Here is a 16,487-nt window from a genome sequence, read left to right on the forward strand (position 1 = left end):
TTCCGTTTACTTGGGAGGGTTTCTGGTGTTGTTTATTTCCAGCTGAATCAGTACTAACGGTTGAGCAATTTCAAAACAGAGCCTGTTGTCTCGGGCAGGATTTTTCAAAATGTGGGTCATGACCCACTGGGTGGGTGCCGGGAGGGTCGTGGAGCGATCGGTCACACCATTCCCACGGTGGTCCCAATCATGGGAGAAGCGCTCAATGACCGCGATCGACTTTTACATTGAGAATGGCAGCCGCTGGCACCTTTTAAATGGAAATAATTGAGGCTGTGTGGAGTCTTCCAGCCAGAAGTGGCAACAGAGAGTAGGTCATGTACCTGATCGCACATTTGAATCAAAAGTTCTCCAGGTACGATCTTTTGGCGCCAAATCACAGAGCAGTGTTGCTTCCATTTTCCAGCCACTGGTAAGAGGACTGTGAAGGTGACTGATTTTCTTAAAAGTAAGAGGTGGCCAGAGACAAATAGACAGTTTATCTATTGGACAGAATCTCACAGCTGAATCTGTTGGAGAGAGCTGCACAGGAGAGTCCATGCAGGACAGAGTAGTGCTAGTGTTACCTCTACAGAGAGCTCCAGGGCCTCTGGTTAACAGCCTACAAAGAAGAAACTTAACCTGGGAACAAAGCAGTACAAAGATGATTTCTTGAGGAATGATTTTGTCAATTGTGCAAATGCAAATAAGGATGCCAAGCCCATGTGTGTTATATGCAGGGAAGTACCGGCAAATGAGAGACATTTCAGGTTTTGAAAGAAGTGGTGGGTAAAAAATTCCTTTTGTGGTTGGGACCCCAGAGTCAGTTATTAATTACAGCTGGCTCCAAATTAAAAGACTTTACTGCTGTACCTGACCTGTGATACCACATTAAAAACACGTCAAATGCTTATGAGGCTGTCAGCATTCTGGAGTAGCATCTCCCAGGAGTGTCCAGTGTTGAGTAAAACAGGCATTTTGTTGCTATTGCCCTTCTTGATGATCTAAATTTGCCAGGTTGAATTTTCCGTTTTCATAAAGATGAAGGCAGCACAAAGTAACTGGCTGAACCCTGCACCTGATATGTGCATTACCTCCTCCTCCTGTGAATTTGATTGGAGTGAGATCATGAGAACCAAGCAGGCTCCCCTTTCGCATTAAAGGTAAGCAAACATGGCGTGTGCAGCGAAGGTCAGTTGGCGTGGGTCGTAAACTTCGGCAGGCGTGGATTGCGAAGGTTGGTTGGCGTGGGTTGAAAAGGTCGGCTCATTGACAAAAGTGGGTCCCGAGAAAAAAAGTTTGAAAAACACTGGTCTCGGTTACTACAGTGCAGAGAGAGTCCATAGCTCCTGGTCATAAGGTGATATCCAGGTACCTGGCTGATCTGCATGTCGGGCCTCTTAAAGGGACATCACTCTTAAAATGATATTACAAATGATATTACCATCTTGTCACTGTTTGTGTGGAGTCTGCACATTCTCCCTGTGTCTGCATGGGTTTCCTCTGGGTGCTCTGGTTTCCTCCCACAAGTCCCAAAAGACATGCTGTTCAGCGAATTAGACATTCTGAATTCTCCCTCTGTGTACCCGAACAGGAGCTGGAATGTGGCGACTAGGGGCTTTTCACGGTAATGTCATTACAGTGTTAATGTAAGCCTACTTGTGAGAATAAAGATTATTATTATTATTATTATTATTAAGCAGTGAGAGCCAGACCCCCTCAGGATGAAGGAAGTTCACCTTAATTCCCCTCTAAATCTACTCCAAATTCCATTATATCTGGTCATCGAAAGAATTTGATCAGGGTGTTTCATAAAAAGAACTTGCAATTTAGGAGCAAGGGTACTCCTTGCGGCCTCTTGACTTCATTCCCCAATGTCCAAATGCTAAATATTGAGGTGTCCCTGATGTTGGGCCTCTGATGTTACCAACAGCAAGATGGCAGAGATGGTAACGATGCAGATTGGCGAGGAGACGGGATGGCAGTGATCGGCTCAGAGGCTGCGTGTTCATCAGTCACAAGGTTTTGTCTTATTTACCTTGGCTTGTAACGCTGGGCCATTTACTTAGCTTCCTTGTTGCAAGAGCTCCCTGGGGCATGTTTCACCCAGTGTAGCCCACACTGATGCATTGGTGCCTGGGGCAGGGCAGCTGAAAGATGCATTAAGCCCCTATTACATGTGCAATGGATCTGATTTGCTCCCGGTGTGGGTAAAAGATGGAGGGGAACCAGTGACACCGATGATTAAGTATTTCCACCTTTTGTCCCCTATTTACTGGCCCCAGGATTCAATTTCTAGTTTGTTATTTCTGCTGGTGTGGAAATAAAGAATTAAGGGACATAATTTTAAAATTTGAGTGAGGTCATTCAGGCTCAAAAATCAGGAAGCGCTTTTTCACACAAAGCCAGTGAAAACCTGAAACTCTCGCCCCAAAATTCTCTGGATGCTGGGGGCCAACTGAAGCTTTCAAAATTCCAACCTCTGGACATTTATTGGGTAGAGGACATGGAGAAAAGGCAGCTAAATGGATTTGAGGTGCAGATCAGTCGTGGTTTCATTCTGTAGTTAATGCCCCTGTGCTCAGTGAACAGTAGGTAAATAGCACTCAGCTTTACACAATGTCTCTTTAAATTATATTATAGCGCACTTCAGATATTGCTTCTTTCTATCTCTATGTCCACAGCTGCAAACATGACAAATTGTCCTTTTGTGGTTTCCAGGCCAGTGAGCATCCTAATAATTAAAATGATTCGCGAAAATCGGCCTTTAAATTCTAAGGATATAAAATGAGATGACGTGAGCTGAGATTGGCTTGAACTAAATCGATGAGGATTCACAATGGCTAAACCTCTGTAGTTTTATGCTTGAGCACTGTACTTGTACACTCTGTGCTAAGCAGAACCTTAACCTCGATTCACAGCTCTAATATTCAATGATGACCATGAAATCATTGTTGATTGTTAGAAAAACCCATCTGGGTCCTTCAGGGAAGGAAATCTGCCGTCCTTACCCGGTCTGGCCTACATGTGACTCCAGACCCACAGCGATGTGGTTGACTCTTAACTGCCCCTCACTGAAATGGCCGAATGAGCCACTCAGTTCAAGGGCAATTAGGGATGGGCAACAAATGGAGACCCAGCCACAACCCAAGAACGAATAAATAAAAAATAAATTAGATCAAAATTGCCTTTTTTCTACAAGAAGAATCTGGTGGAGCACATCAAAATTTTACCCCAATGAATGGACTCTTTCCAACTCCCTTCAAGGCATTTCTTGATGACCACCAACAAAGAACAAAGGGCACAACCAAACCAAAATCCTGCAGATGCTGGAAACCTGAAATAAAAACAGAAAATGCGACAAATACTTTGTCAGATCTGGCAGCATCTGTGGAGAGAGAAAGAGGGTTAATGGTTCAGGTAAACGAGCTTTCATCAGAACTGAAAAAAGTCAGAGATGGAGTGGATTTTAAGCAGGTACAGATGCAGGAAATGAAGGAAAGAACAGAAGTGAAAGGGTGCATTAGGATGGAAGATAGGAGAGAGTAAATGATGAAAGGGGTGATAGTGCGAAGGCAAAATTAGGTGTGGGTGGACCAAGTAAAGAAATACATGATGGGTCTAGAAGAGGTGTAAATGGCAACGATACAATCATTGTCAACAGCTGCTGTTTGAGAAAACAGGAGCAATGATTATGCTCTGAAATGATTAAAGTCAATGGTTTAGTTCACTGTTAATCTCATTAACCTCCGGCATTCCTAAGAATTGCTGTGTTAAAATTGGCTGCCACCTCTTCTATATTGCAACATTTTAAAAGTATTTAATTGACTATAAAGCAGTTTGGGATGTCCTAGGATTATCAAAGGCACCAAATAAATGCAAGACATATATTGTGCTTGATTATCACCATCTGAGCTTCAAAGTACATCATCTCAGCCAACGTTCCCAGTGCAGTACCGAGGGAGTGCTGCACTGTCGGAAGAAGCGTCTTTTGGATGAGATGTTAAACAAAAGTCTTGTCTGCCCGCTCAGGTGGATGATCAACCTGCCACAGCACTAACGTAGGTGGGCTCTTCCTGGGGTCCTGGTCAATGTGTATCACTCAACCAACATCACTAAAACTGACTGTCTGTTCATGTCACTCACTGATGGTTGTCATGATGTGGAGATGCCGGCGTTGGACTGGGGTGAGCACAGTAAGAAGTCTGACAACACCAGGTTAAAGTCCAACAGGTTTGTTTCAAACACGAGCTTTCGGAGCACGGCTCCTTCTTCAGGTGAAGAAGGAGCCGTGCTCCGAAAGCTCGTGTTTGAAACAAACCTGTTGGACTTTAACCTGGTGTTGTAAGACTTCTTACTGATGGTTGTGGCATCGTGTGTTGTGAATCCCGCTGATGTTACCTGTGAGAGTGCCTCAAAATCCTGAAGGATAAGTTGAAATATTGGTTCTTAGTGGTGTATATTTATTTGGAATATTGTGAGGAACAATTTACAAGCCGGTGAGGAACCAGACCAGTCGTTGTGTAAACAATGAACAAAGAATATTTATGAAAGTAAAAGAAAAAACACACAACAAATTACAAATATAAACTATGGCACTTAAGTATATTAATATCTAAACGTATAGCTTTATCTGAAGTTACCTCTTGTTCCCAAAATATGCCATGTTCCCTAAACTCATTGAGACACCCTTTTTCCTAGCAATATCCAATTTTATTAACTCTATAGGTCACATTCAGCGAATAGTTACCACACAATACCGCATAGGTGACCAGGTCTGGAAAAACATCACTTCATGGTTCAGAGAAGGCATGTAACTGCGTCTTTGAGAGGGCAATATCTACAATCTGCCGTGGCTCTTAAATGTTAGATGGAACAGGCCTCCATGGCTCGGATCATAGATGGAACTGACCTGTCTGGCTGTTGGATGGTGAACTAGCCTGCATCCACAATGAGTATGCAAACAGTAATACGATTCAGTCTCTTTGAGATTCTGCTGTGAATTCTGCTCTTTACCTCTCTCACATTCCTTGGCTTTAGAGGTTACCATTTGCATAACTCCGCTGATCTCTAGTAAACAATGTTTCTGATATGTCATTCACATCTCAATGGCTCTAGATACCTGCTAGTCTTCTTACTTGTCTGATTTTTAATTTTCATCTCCAATTCACTGTTAATCTCATTAACCTCCGACATTCCTAAGAATTGCTGTGTTAAAATTGGCTGCCACCTCTTCTATATTGCAACATTTTAAAAGTATTTAATTGACTATAAAGCAGTTTGGGATGTCCTACGATTATCAAAGGCACCAAATAAATGCAAGATATTTATTGTGCTTGATTATCCCCACCAGAGAAATTAGTTCTTCAAGACAGTGTGGGGTGGGTTTGGAAGCTGGGTGGGGAAGAACAAAATGGGGCAGTAACACCTTGGGCGCGCGTTCCTCCGATGTGAAGAGGGAAATCCCCAAATAATGTTCTCACATTTACAGAAAATCTTTTTAAAGAACGGGCTTCTCAGTCTCACTTGCTGCTGCCCAGCGATTAGTAGCAGTGATGGTGGATTAAGGGCCACATGTCGACAATCATTGGCTGCTCAAGGCCATCAATAGGCCTAAGGGTGGGCACGCCAGAGGTGCCCTTACCCATCAACTCTCTATATTAAGGGACCAGGTCTGTGGTGGATGGGAAAACAATGGGCTGGCCACCCGACATATTTTATATACCACCCCCCTAAACTCCAGCCCCATGTTACCAAAGCTCCCTTGTAAAGACATTCCGCACATCCGAGGCATTCATTACTTATCAACACAGTTTTACTGCACAGATTTAACCACATCTTCAGCAGACGTGGAGCTTAATGAAGAGCTGTCACAAGCTAAATACAAAATGGCATTCACCATTCGTCTATCTGACTGGCATTAAACACCAAGAACGCTGCAGACCATAACAGAGAGCCTGATGCCCAGCGAAGGGTCACAATCTAATGTTGAGTTTTATTTCAGAGGTTATCACCATTATTGTCACTTGAGCATCTCACCGCGTCACACCACACACCTGTTGGGCAGCCTGCTGTGGTTTTTAGTGAGTATCACAAGACCTCATATTTTGTTCATTTAGATGTCTAATTGGCGGAGCTAACAGCTACCTGCAATGCTGTGATTAATTACTCAAATACAGCAGCAGTTACCCAATAGAAAACGCAGCAGCCAAAATGGCTGAATTTATGGATTTCGAACAACACAATGTCATCGACGTGGAACATTAACTTGGTTTCTCTCTCTACATTTGTTACCCGACCTGGTGAATATTTGCAGCATTTTCTCTTTCTGTATTTATTTGTGCGTTTGGCACAGTTAAAAACTCCCAACATGCTTCACAGGATTTTTACCCATCAGGATTTGACACCAAGTCACCGAAAGGGATTTTAAACCTGATGACCCAAAGCTTGATCAGAGAGATAGGTTTCAGGAACTGTCTTAAAGGAGGAAAGTGAGGTGGACAGAGAGGGAATTTTAGAGCTTAGTTCCGAGCAGCTGAAGACACAGCCACCCCGGGGAAGCGATTAAAATTGAGGGTGCTCAAGAAGCCAGAATGAGAGGACGCAGAGATGGCAGAGGGTTGTGGAGTTGGAGGAGGTAACAGAGATAGGGAGGGTTGTGAGGCTGGAGGAGGTTACAGAGGTAGGAAGGGTTGTGAGGTTGGAGGAGGTTACAGAGATAGGGAAGATTGTGGGGCTGGAGGAGGTTACAGAGATAGGGAGGGTTGTGGGGCTGGAGGAGGTTACAGAGATAGGAAGGGTTGTGAGGCTGGAGGAGGTTACAGAGATAGGGAGGGTTGTGGGGCTGGAGGCGGTTACAGAGATAGGGAGGGTTGTGAGGCTGGAGGAGGTTACAGAGATAGGGAGAGTTGTGAGGCTGGAGGAGGTTACAGAGATAGGGAGGGTTGTGAGGCTGGAGGAGGAGGTTACAGAGATAGGGAGGGTTGTGGGGCTGGAGGAGGTTACAGAGATAGGGAGGGTTGTGAGGCTGGAGGAGGTTACAGAGATAGGGAGGGTTGTGGGGCTGGAGGAGGTTACAGAGATAGGGAGGGTTGTGGGGCTGGAGGAGGTTACAGAGATAGGGAGGGTTAAGGGGCTGAAGGAGGTTACAGAGATAGGGAGGGTTGTGGGGCTGGAGGAGGAGGTTACAGAGATAGGGAGGGTTGTGAGGCTGGAGGAGGTTACAGAGATAGGGAGGGTTGTGAGGCTGAAGGAGGTTACAGAGATAGGGAGGGTTGTGGGGCTGGAGGCGGTTACATTGATAGGGAGGGTTGTGGGGCTGGAGGAGGTTACAGAGATAGGGAGGGTTGTGAGGGTGGAGGAGGTTACAGAGATAGGGAGGGTTGTGGGGCTGGAGGAGGTTACAGAGATAGGAAGGGTTGTGAGGCTGGAGGAGGTTACAGAGATAGAGAGGGTTGTAGGGGCTGGAGGAAGTTACAGAGATAGGGAGGGTTAAGGGGCTGAAGGAGGTTACAGAGATAGGGAGGGTTGTGGGGCTGGAGGAGGTTACAGAGATAGGGAGGATTGTGAGGCTGGAGGAGGTTACAGAGATAAGGAGGGTTGTGAGGCTGGAGAAGGTTACAGAGATAGGGAGGGTTGAGGCCATGGATAGATTTAAAAATAATGAGAATTTCAAAATGTTGCTTAACTGAGAGACAGTGAGGGCAGCACGGTGGCACAGTGGTTAGCACTGCTGCCGCAAGGCGCTGAAGATCCAGGTTCGATCCCGGCCCCGGGTCACTGTCCGTGTGGAGTTTGCATATTCTCCCTGTGTCTGGGTGGATCTCAGCCCTACAACCCAAAGATGGGCAGGGTAGGTGGATTGGCCACGCTAAATTGCCCTTAATTGGAAAAAAGAAGAAAAAAATAATTAGGAAATCTAAATTTTTTTTAAAAAGGGAAAAAGTATAGGTCAGTGTTTACGGGCAATGGAAAGTTAATGGGACTGGCCGTGTGTTAAGACACAGGCAGCAAAATTCTGGATGACTTAGGTTTATAGAGGGTGTCAGACGGCGGGGTCTGCCACCAGTGTGTTGGAATAGTCCAGTCTGGTATTGATGAGGATTTCAGAAACGGATAACCTGGGACAAGAAGGATGTCCGGTGGCGTTATGGGAATGGAAATAGGCAGTCTGAGTAATGGTGCGAATTGCTAATTCCCTCTGAGCACCTCACCATCCTGACTTGGAAATATATTGGCCGTTCCTTCACTGTCGCTGGGGCAAAATCCTGGAACTCGCTCCCTAAGAGCACAGTGGGTGTACCTACACCACATGGACTGCAGCGGTTCAAGAAGGCGGCTCACCACCACCTTCTGAAGGGCAATAGGGCAATTAGGGATGGGCAATAAATGCTGGCCTAGCCAGTGATACCCATATCCATGAAAGAATTTCTCAGGGTGATATATGACAGCTAGATTGTTGTCTGGTTTTAGCCTCAAACAGTTGTCAGGGAGAAGAATGGAGTTGTTGTCGAGATAACGGAGTTCATGGTGAGGACCAAAGACAATGGCCAGAATATTGCAGACCCCCCCCCCCCCCAATGGATTCTCCCGGGGAGGGGCTGAAGAGCCATTGAAATGTCTTTTCCCATTGGCGGGATTGGACAGTCCCACCAGAATGAAGGGATGGGGAACTCTGGCCAATGCCGTCAGTCTTCTCAATAGATAATTGCAGGAAATTCCTGTTCATCCAGTTAAGCAATCTGACTATTTTGGAACAGTTGGAGCTGTTGAGAGAGGTAATGGCCAGATAGAACTGAGTGGCGATGAAGGAGAAACAGAATGTGCACCTTCGGATGATGTTGCTGAGGGACCGTTGAGTCCAAAGATGTTCAGGTTAGGTGGATTGGATGTGCTAAATTGCCCCTTAGGCTGTTTCGGGGAGGAGGGGAATTTGGGCCTAGTTAGAGTGGTCTTTCGAAGGGTTGGTACAGACTCAATGGGCGATCGGACTCTTTCTGTTCTGTCGGGAGTCTACGATTCTCTGACAGCTGTATGTGAAAGCGTGTTGACCTAAAATAAGTTAGAGATTGCCCTGTGAAAGAAACATAATTTTAAAGCATTGAATAAATTTAAATATCATTACCCAGCCCCCTATCGACCTATGATTCCCCCCTCACTGAATAGCAAACCTCACCGCGTGAGGCTGTTGGCAGGGTTTACAATAGCTTTTTAAAAACGAGATTCAGTCGAGGGTTCTCTCTGGGGGAGCAAAGGTAATTCGAGTCCCTGGGGGACAGAGACTTGCCTGGGCAATGCCTTGGTACAGCCCCTTGACAATGATTGGCACTGCAAGGTGGGCACAGGGCCAACCTGGCAGTGCCAATGTGTGCCAAGGGGCAATGCCGAGGCAGGCCCGCATGGGGGGGGGGGTGGGTTTCCATCAGTGTGTGGTGGGATGGGGCGTGGGTGTCAGGCAGTGAGAGGGAAGCACAGTGGTTAGCACAACTGCTTCACAGCTCCAGGGTCCCAGGTTCGATTCCCGGCTTGGGTCACTGTCTGTGCGGAGTCTGCACGTTCTCCCCGTGTCTGCGTGGGTTTCTTCCGGGTGCTCCGGTTTCCTCCCACAGTCCAAAGATGTGCAGGTTAGATGGATTGGCCATGATAAATTGCCCTTAGTGTCCAAAATTACCCTTAACGTTGGGTGGGGTTAAGAGTGGGGTTACCATCAAGAGCTGGTGCAGGTTTGATGGGCCGAATGGCCTCCTTCTGCACTGTAAATTCTATGATTCTGTGATTTGCAGGCCCTGGGAGGGGGCACAGGTGTTCATGGGGTTGGTGCATCAGTGATATCTCTGAAGTGATGTGATTACTGGGGGCAGAGGGAGGACCAGATGATTATCAGGGGTACAGGGGGGAGGGGGGGAGGAGGAAACCCAAATACTTCAGTGGTGGGAAGAGGGGAATTCCATTTCAGTGCCTGATTGGGGCACCCTTTAATATTGGCACCCCCAATCTCTGTGGTGCCACTTATCAGGCTCTGCCCCATTGGAGTGACAGCATAAACCCCGCCCACTCATTTATTTTACTCGAGAAACCCAGGACCTGGAGAGAAAACTGGTCAGTGCAGCTGGATGAGTTGCACGCTGGTTTTCAGTCTGAGCCTGACAGTGTGATCTTCCATTCTGGTGCTGTTGCCAAATTTCACATTTTTAAAAAAGTGTTGGCAATAGTGGACCAAAGCCAGCAGCCGTGAAGCCCCCCTTCCACCTTTTGCCTGTTTGAATAGCTGCTCTTAACCCTCCCCCTGTTTTCAGTTATTTTGTTAGCTTTTAATCCATTCTGTTACTTGTATACCACATCTTCTCTCCATAGTCGTGAGCCAGCTATCAAGTGCCAGACCAAAAGTCCCAATAGCTCAGTTGGCTGGATACCTGGTTTGTGATGCGAAGCCAGAACAGCAGCTAGGGTTCAATTCCATCCCGGCTGAGATTATCCAAGGTCTGCTTAGCCTTGCCCCTCGTCTGGTCACCTGGGACTATGGTGACTTTTATATATAATTGTGCCTCTGGCCTTTTTCCCTAATTTATTTTAACATGTGTGGACACAGTCCATCTGCCCCAGGAGTCTTATCTTCACTAAGTTTTATTCATTTATCAAGTTCCCCATCTTTCTTTTTTAAAGGTTCATATGTCTTTCTAATCTACATTTAGTACTAAAAAGACAATTCAGACATGACACCTCAAAGATGTCGAATCTGTAAAACAATAGCTCACATTTGTACCTTTCACGAATGGAAACACAATTGAGAACATTGTCAAACAACCCTTGTGATGCATGTATTTTGAGGGAGATTGGTCCTTTGAATACACTCAGTCGAGCTTATTGCAGAGTCTCAATGAATGGGACTCCCTCCTTTCAGTGTAATGGACTATCTGGCTGTATTCCAAGTCACACAATATGCAGAGAGGCCTCTGTATAACTGAAGCGCTTCACACATGGCTAAACTTTACAACAGCATGACTCCTGGACACTGAAATGTTTTCTGTTGACTAGCTGTCGTCCCAATTTATTGAACAGTGCAGATGCTGACTCTGACAGCATGCTAGCATGCCAACTTCCTCATTTGGAAGATTGCAAGGATCTAAATTGCTCATTCCTCATGGTCACTGTGGAACTGTGACCAGCCGTTGGCAGGTGGAGTGAACATGAGTCTGTCTCTGCTCACTCCTCCGGTTTGGCCTGTGAGTAACCAGCAGAGGAGGAAGACTAATTGGATAACTCAATGTCAGCAGGTTGAAAGTCCTTCATCTGATCTTATGATAAACACAGGATTGAAACCAACTAGCACTCAAGGCATAGATTTGGATTCCAAGTGTATTGTCTGACATGAATCCCTCACCAATTGAAACAGAAAAAAAAATTACTTAAAACAGATGATCTGGTCCTTATTGCATTGCTGTGTACAAAGATGACCACCTTGTTTCCTACTTTACAACAAGTGCCCAAATTTCAAAAGTACTTAATTGGCTGGAAGGTGGCTTCTGGAGTTTGTGAAAGGTGATGTTTTATGATCCGCATAGTGACCGATAACGTCTAGAAAGATATTAATAATTCCAATGGCTGATCAGAAGGATGACACAGAAAGGATTTCCCATACCAGCCTCCCCGAACAAGTGCCGGAATGTGGCGACTAGGGGCTTTTCACAGTAACTTCATTTGAAACCGACTTGTGACAATAGGCAATTTTCATTTATCAAACTAAAAGCAGCATTGACTAAACACTATTTTTGTAGGCAACCTATATCTTAAACTACAGAAATGTTTGTCCCACAGTTATACTTTATTCTGTCTCTTAAATGAACATTTTATTCTCCAGAAACCCGTCATCCAAAGTGATTTGTACCACCTTGGGCTTTGCTTTCATTTTCCATTTGAGGTATTCCTTACCCCAGAATTGACTTTCATAGCAAGGGACAAATTGGAGATTCTCCCCTCTAGCCAAGCTCATTGAATCTTCTAATCTCAGTCAAATCCTCATGAACTCTTCATTCTGAACACAAGCTCCCACCTGCATTTCGTGTGGTGACTCTCAGCTTAAGCTGCAAGACTAGCTGCCTCTATCGTTCTCTGCTTGCTCTCTCTTCCTCTAATTCTTTAATTTTGAGGGATATTTTAGGAGAACCTAAAACCTGAACCCTCTTCGCTTCCTATGGATTCTTCTCCACTGAAAGCCCACCTTGATGGTCGCATCAGTCACATGGGCCTTGTATCCAGGTAGAAATGCGAATTATCTTTCCTCTCGAACCCCAACATCACTCTACCCTGGGATTAAAAAGACAGTTTAAAGTATAACCACTTACAAATCGTGATATTCCTGACACCTCCCTGGGGCTTGGAGGCTAACCGTCTATCCATGGTCAGCACGGGCTGTTGTTTACAGATGTGAATGTCTTCCCAATAAGACAATTTTGGTCTCCCTCTAACCTGTAACAGCCAAACAAGCCAGGCCTATTGTCAACAGAATTTAGAACAGGTCCGTTTTTCTGTAAATTAAAGACAAGTGTCAAAACATAGCACTCTGATTAACTTTGTATTTGTAACTCATGCAAGTTTTTCATTTGTCAGAAGCGGCTAAGGAAAAAAAAACTTATATTTAATGGGGTTTAGGTTGCTCTTGTTATATTTGCCTCTGCCATTGAAGCTCTGGTGGTAGAAGGATCACACAATAGACGGGAAACAGAATGCCTGGGGGTCCAGCCTGGGGGCCCAGCCTGGGTTGGAGCCTGGGGGCCCAGCCTGGATTGGAGCCTGGGGGCCCAGCCTGGGTTGGAGCCTGGGGGCCCAGCCTGGGTTGGAGCCTGGGGGCCCAGCCTGGATTGGAGTTCTCTCGCAGTCGTGTAAGGGACATGGCCCTAACCTTCACCCACCCTTAAGAGTCAAAATTACAAGAGCAACAGCGCTCAGGGCTCCTCTCAGTGGGACAAAGAGTAAGGTCGAGGTTGGTAACCTCTGTTCAGATGAACTGTATCTCCCTCCGAGCAGGTGTGAGAGACCTTAGGAGGAGGGTGGAACCCGAACAAAAGGATTATTTAAAAACAAATCTTTTAGTACCCATCCTTCTAGAGACAAGGTCAAAGGTGGCAGGAGAAATGTTTGGGTCCAGTCCTTTACATAAAGGACGGTGAATGTGTGGAAAGAGTTACCAAGGAATGCAGTTATAGTTCAGCGTATCAGTTTGTTTAAGGGAGATTGGAAGGAATCATCCAGAGTTAGATATGTCAGACTGCAGCATTGGTACAAGACCATTCAACCCCTCCACCCTGATCTGCCATTCAATTTGATCATCGACTCAATTTCAGACAATGAGACCAGCTCAAGGGAACACAGGGCGCAATTCTCCCCCCCACCCACGCCGGGTGGGAGAATCGCGGGGCTGCCGGTCGAGTCCCACCCCCCCCCCCCCCCCCCCCCCCCCCAAAACGGCGCACCAAGATTTACGGCAGGCCGTTCGGAGAATCGCTGCTCGCCGTTTGTAACGGGCGAGCAATCCTCCGGCCCGGATGGGCCGAGCGGCCTGCCCAATATGACGTGTTCACGCCGGCGTCAACCACACCTGGTCGCTGCCGGCGTGAACAGCGTGCGAACGCTGCGGGGGCGGCCTGTGTGAGGGGGGGGGAAGGATCGAGCACTGGGGGGGGGCGCTCAGAAAGGGTCTGGCCCGTGATCGGTGCCCACCGATCGGCGGGCCGGCGTCTCTGAAGGACGCACTCATTTCCTCCTCCGCCCCGTAAGATCACTCCTCCATTCCTTGCGGGGCGCCCGCGGGGAGGACGGCAACCGCGCATGTGCGGGTGGCTTCATTTGCGCGGCGCTGGCCGCGTAATTAACGCAGCGCTGCTTTTACACGGCGCCAAGGTCCTAGCCCCCCGGGGGGTGGGAGAATAGGGGGCGAGGAGCGGCCTCCGACGCCGGAGTGAAACACTCCAGTTTTCACTCCAGCGTTGGCACTTAGTCTCCCGTTGGGAGAATCGTGCCCACAGTATTCTTGTCCTAATTTGTGTTTCTAATGTAGACTATGTCTATATATATGTTTCTGTAACCTACCTCTTCATTCACCTGAGGAAGGAGCAGTGCTCCGAAAGCTAGTGTTTGAAACAAACCTGTTGGACTTTAACCTGGTGTTGTAAGACTTCTTACTGTGCTCACCCCAGTCCAATGCCGGCATCTCCACATCATGTGTCCTAACAGTAGAGGTCTGATAAGAGAAAATGTGCTTGTTTATTCCAACACGAGAACCCCCTTATGTGGCAGCTAGTCACATACTGAGCTGGCTAGTCTGAGGTACAAACAGAAAACATCACAGGACTCTCTTAGCAGTTGTCCCTCAGTTTACATACTGAGCTGAGTATTAGATAGATAGAGAAATACAGCACAGAACAGGCCCTTCGGCCCACGATGTTGTGCCGAACTTTTGTCCTAGGTTAATCAAGCTGCTGTAGAGCAATAAACACAAACAGGCACTGGAGTTAAATATTCAAAAAGCCTTACAGAACAGGAGCACCTTCCCTTCAAACGTGGTGGATCTCGCTATCTTGCCCTCCTTGAAAATCCATCGCACTCTTTTCTGTGCTTACCACGGCAAGGGCAATTTCTAGCACCTTCTTCAGGGTTATTTTTGCCTCTGCCAGCAGTTTTTTCTGTGTGGCAGTATTATTTACCCCACACACTAGACAGTCCCTCAACATATCATTCAGGGCAGGCCAAAATTGACAATGTTCAGCTGCTTGCCTCGATCTCAACATGAAAGTAGCTGTCGCTTCCCCAGGGGCTTTTGCTGTTGAGTTGATCTTGTATCTCCTTGTCATTATCGAGGACTTAGGGTGATAATGCCCTTTTACCATTTCTACTCACTCTTCAAAGGTTTTGGAGTCGGGGGCATCTGGAGAGGCCAAGCTCCTTATGAAATTGTAGGTTTGGGCCCTGCAGGCTGTTAGCAGTATTACCCTCTTCTTCTCCTGCCCAACACCATCTACAGGAACAGAGAGCAAGGGGAATCCAGGCAAAAGACGGGACAAACGGTTGTAGCGGAGGTGAGCGCGAGACGACAACGGCAGCGAAACCCGCCCGGGAGAAGCAAGCGACAACACCAACAGCAGATCCATTCGCGTATTGCCCTCTGTAATTGTTTCTCTGGCACCCAAATGTATATTTACCTCCCCAGTCCCGTTCCCCCACCCCCGCACACACACACAAACAGATGCCTACTTATGTGATGTAAATAATATTGGCAATTGTACAGAATTGCTGCTGTTGAGCTGGTGCATAATACCCTACAAGTTACTTTATTTTATTTTTATTTATTTTTTATTATTACTTTTTCTTTTGGTATGTTTGCTGTGCCATTCTCTTATATATATATATATATCTTATTCTGTGTACATAACGGTAAATATACTTTGTTCAAAAACCCAATAAAAAACATTTATATAAAAAAAAGTGTACTGCAGTGGAACCCAAGTTAAGGTAAGCCCGAGATCTGACCAGGGCTGGCAGGCCCTGGCAAGAGGGGGAAGGCAGGTGGAATTGCAATTGGCAGACGGAGCTCGACTAGCCCCTCCTCCCCCCCCCCCCCCCCCCCCCCCCTTGTCCCCCACGTAGTCTGACAAGTTTTACTGAGCAGTCTGGACACTTGAAGCTGGCCTCGCCTTCCCACTGCTGTACGTAAAATCCCAGGCCTGGTGAAGAGGCCACTTTTGGGCCTCAATTGTTCCACATGTGAGTGGGGTGCCCAACACTTTCACCACTGCCGGTAAAATTGCAGTGGTTGGGGACAGGCAGGTGGATGCCGGGAACAGTGTTAGTGGCACGGTGCCCAATTTGACAGTTCCATGCCTGCCATCCTGCCCTGGGGGTGGTGGTGGGGGGGGGGGGGGGGGGGGGGGGCTCCAGTAAAATCTAGCTCATGCCCTCGACAAATCTAACAAATACAGCGGAGCTCCACTGACAGTTGGAAAGTTGCTGTCGTGTTTTGGAATTCTGACGAAGGCTTAATTCCTGAAATATTAGTTTCTCTCTGTCATTACTGACCAGCGGCTGGGTATTTCCTGGCCTTTTAGTCCAATTTCCAGAATTTTTAAATTTTTGCCATTTTAAAACCGGTTTATGAATCCACCTCTCTTTGTCTGATTTGGAACAGATCCTCACGTCAGTCTCCAGACAGAATCTTACGCTAGTCGCTAGTAAAGAGTATTTTAGATAGTTTCCCGCTGTCTCCCTCATGGTTTTGATATTCAGAGGATATTCTCCCAGGTGGGCTGCACCCAAGGCTAAAGATCCCCCTAAATATTCTCCTTACCTTGTGGGGGTACCCTCACCCATCAGACCCAAGTAATCCAATGGATGTCTACCCAATATTCGGAGTCAATGCTCTAACCTCTGCCCCAGTGTGGGGCTCCTGCCCATTCCTCCTGTCTCAGAGCGCAGGAACACTACTCTGCCATGTTTGTGAGAATGTAATACATCCACGT

Source organism: Scyliorhinus canicula, chromosome 10 (assembly GCF_902713615.1).
Source record: "Scyliorhinus canicula chromosome 10, sScyCan1.1, whole genome shotgun sequence".
NCBI lineage: Eukaryota > Metazoa > Chordata > Chondrichthyes > Carcharhiniformes > Scyliorhinidae > Scyliorhinus > Scyliorhinus canicula.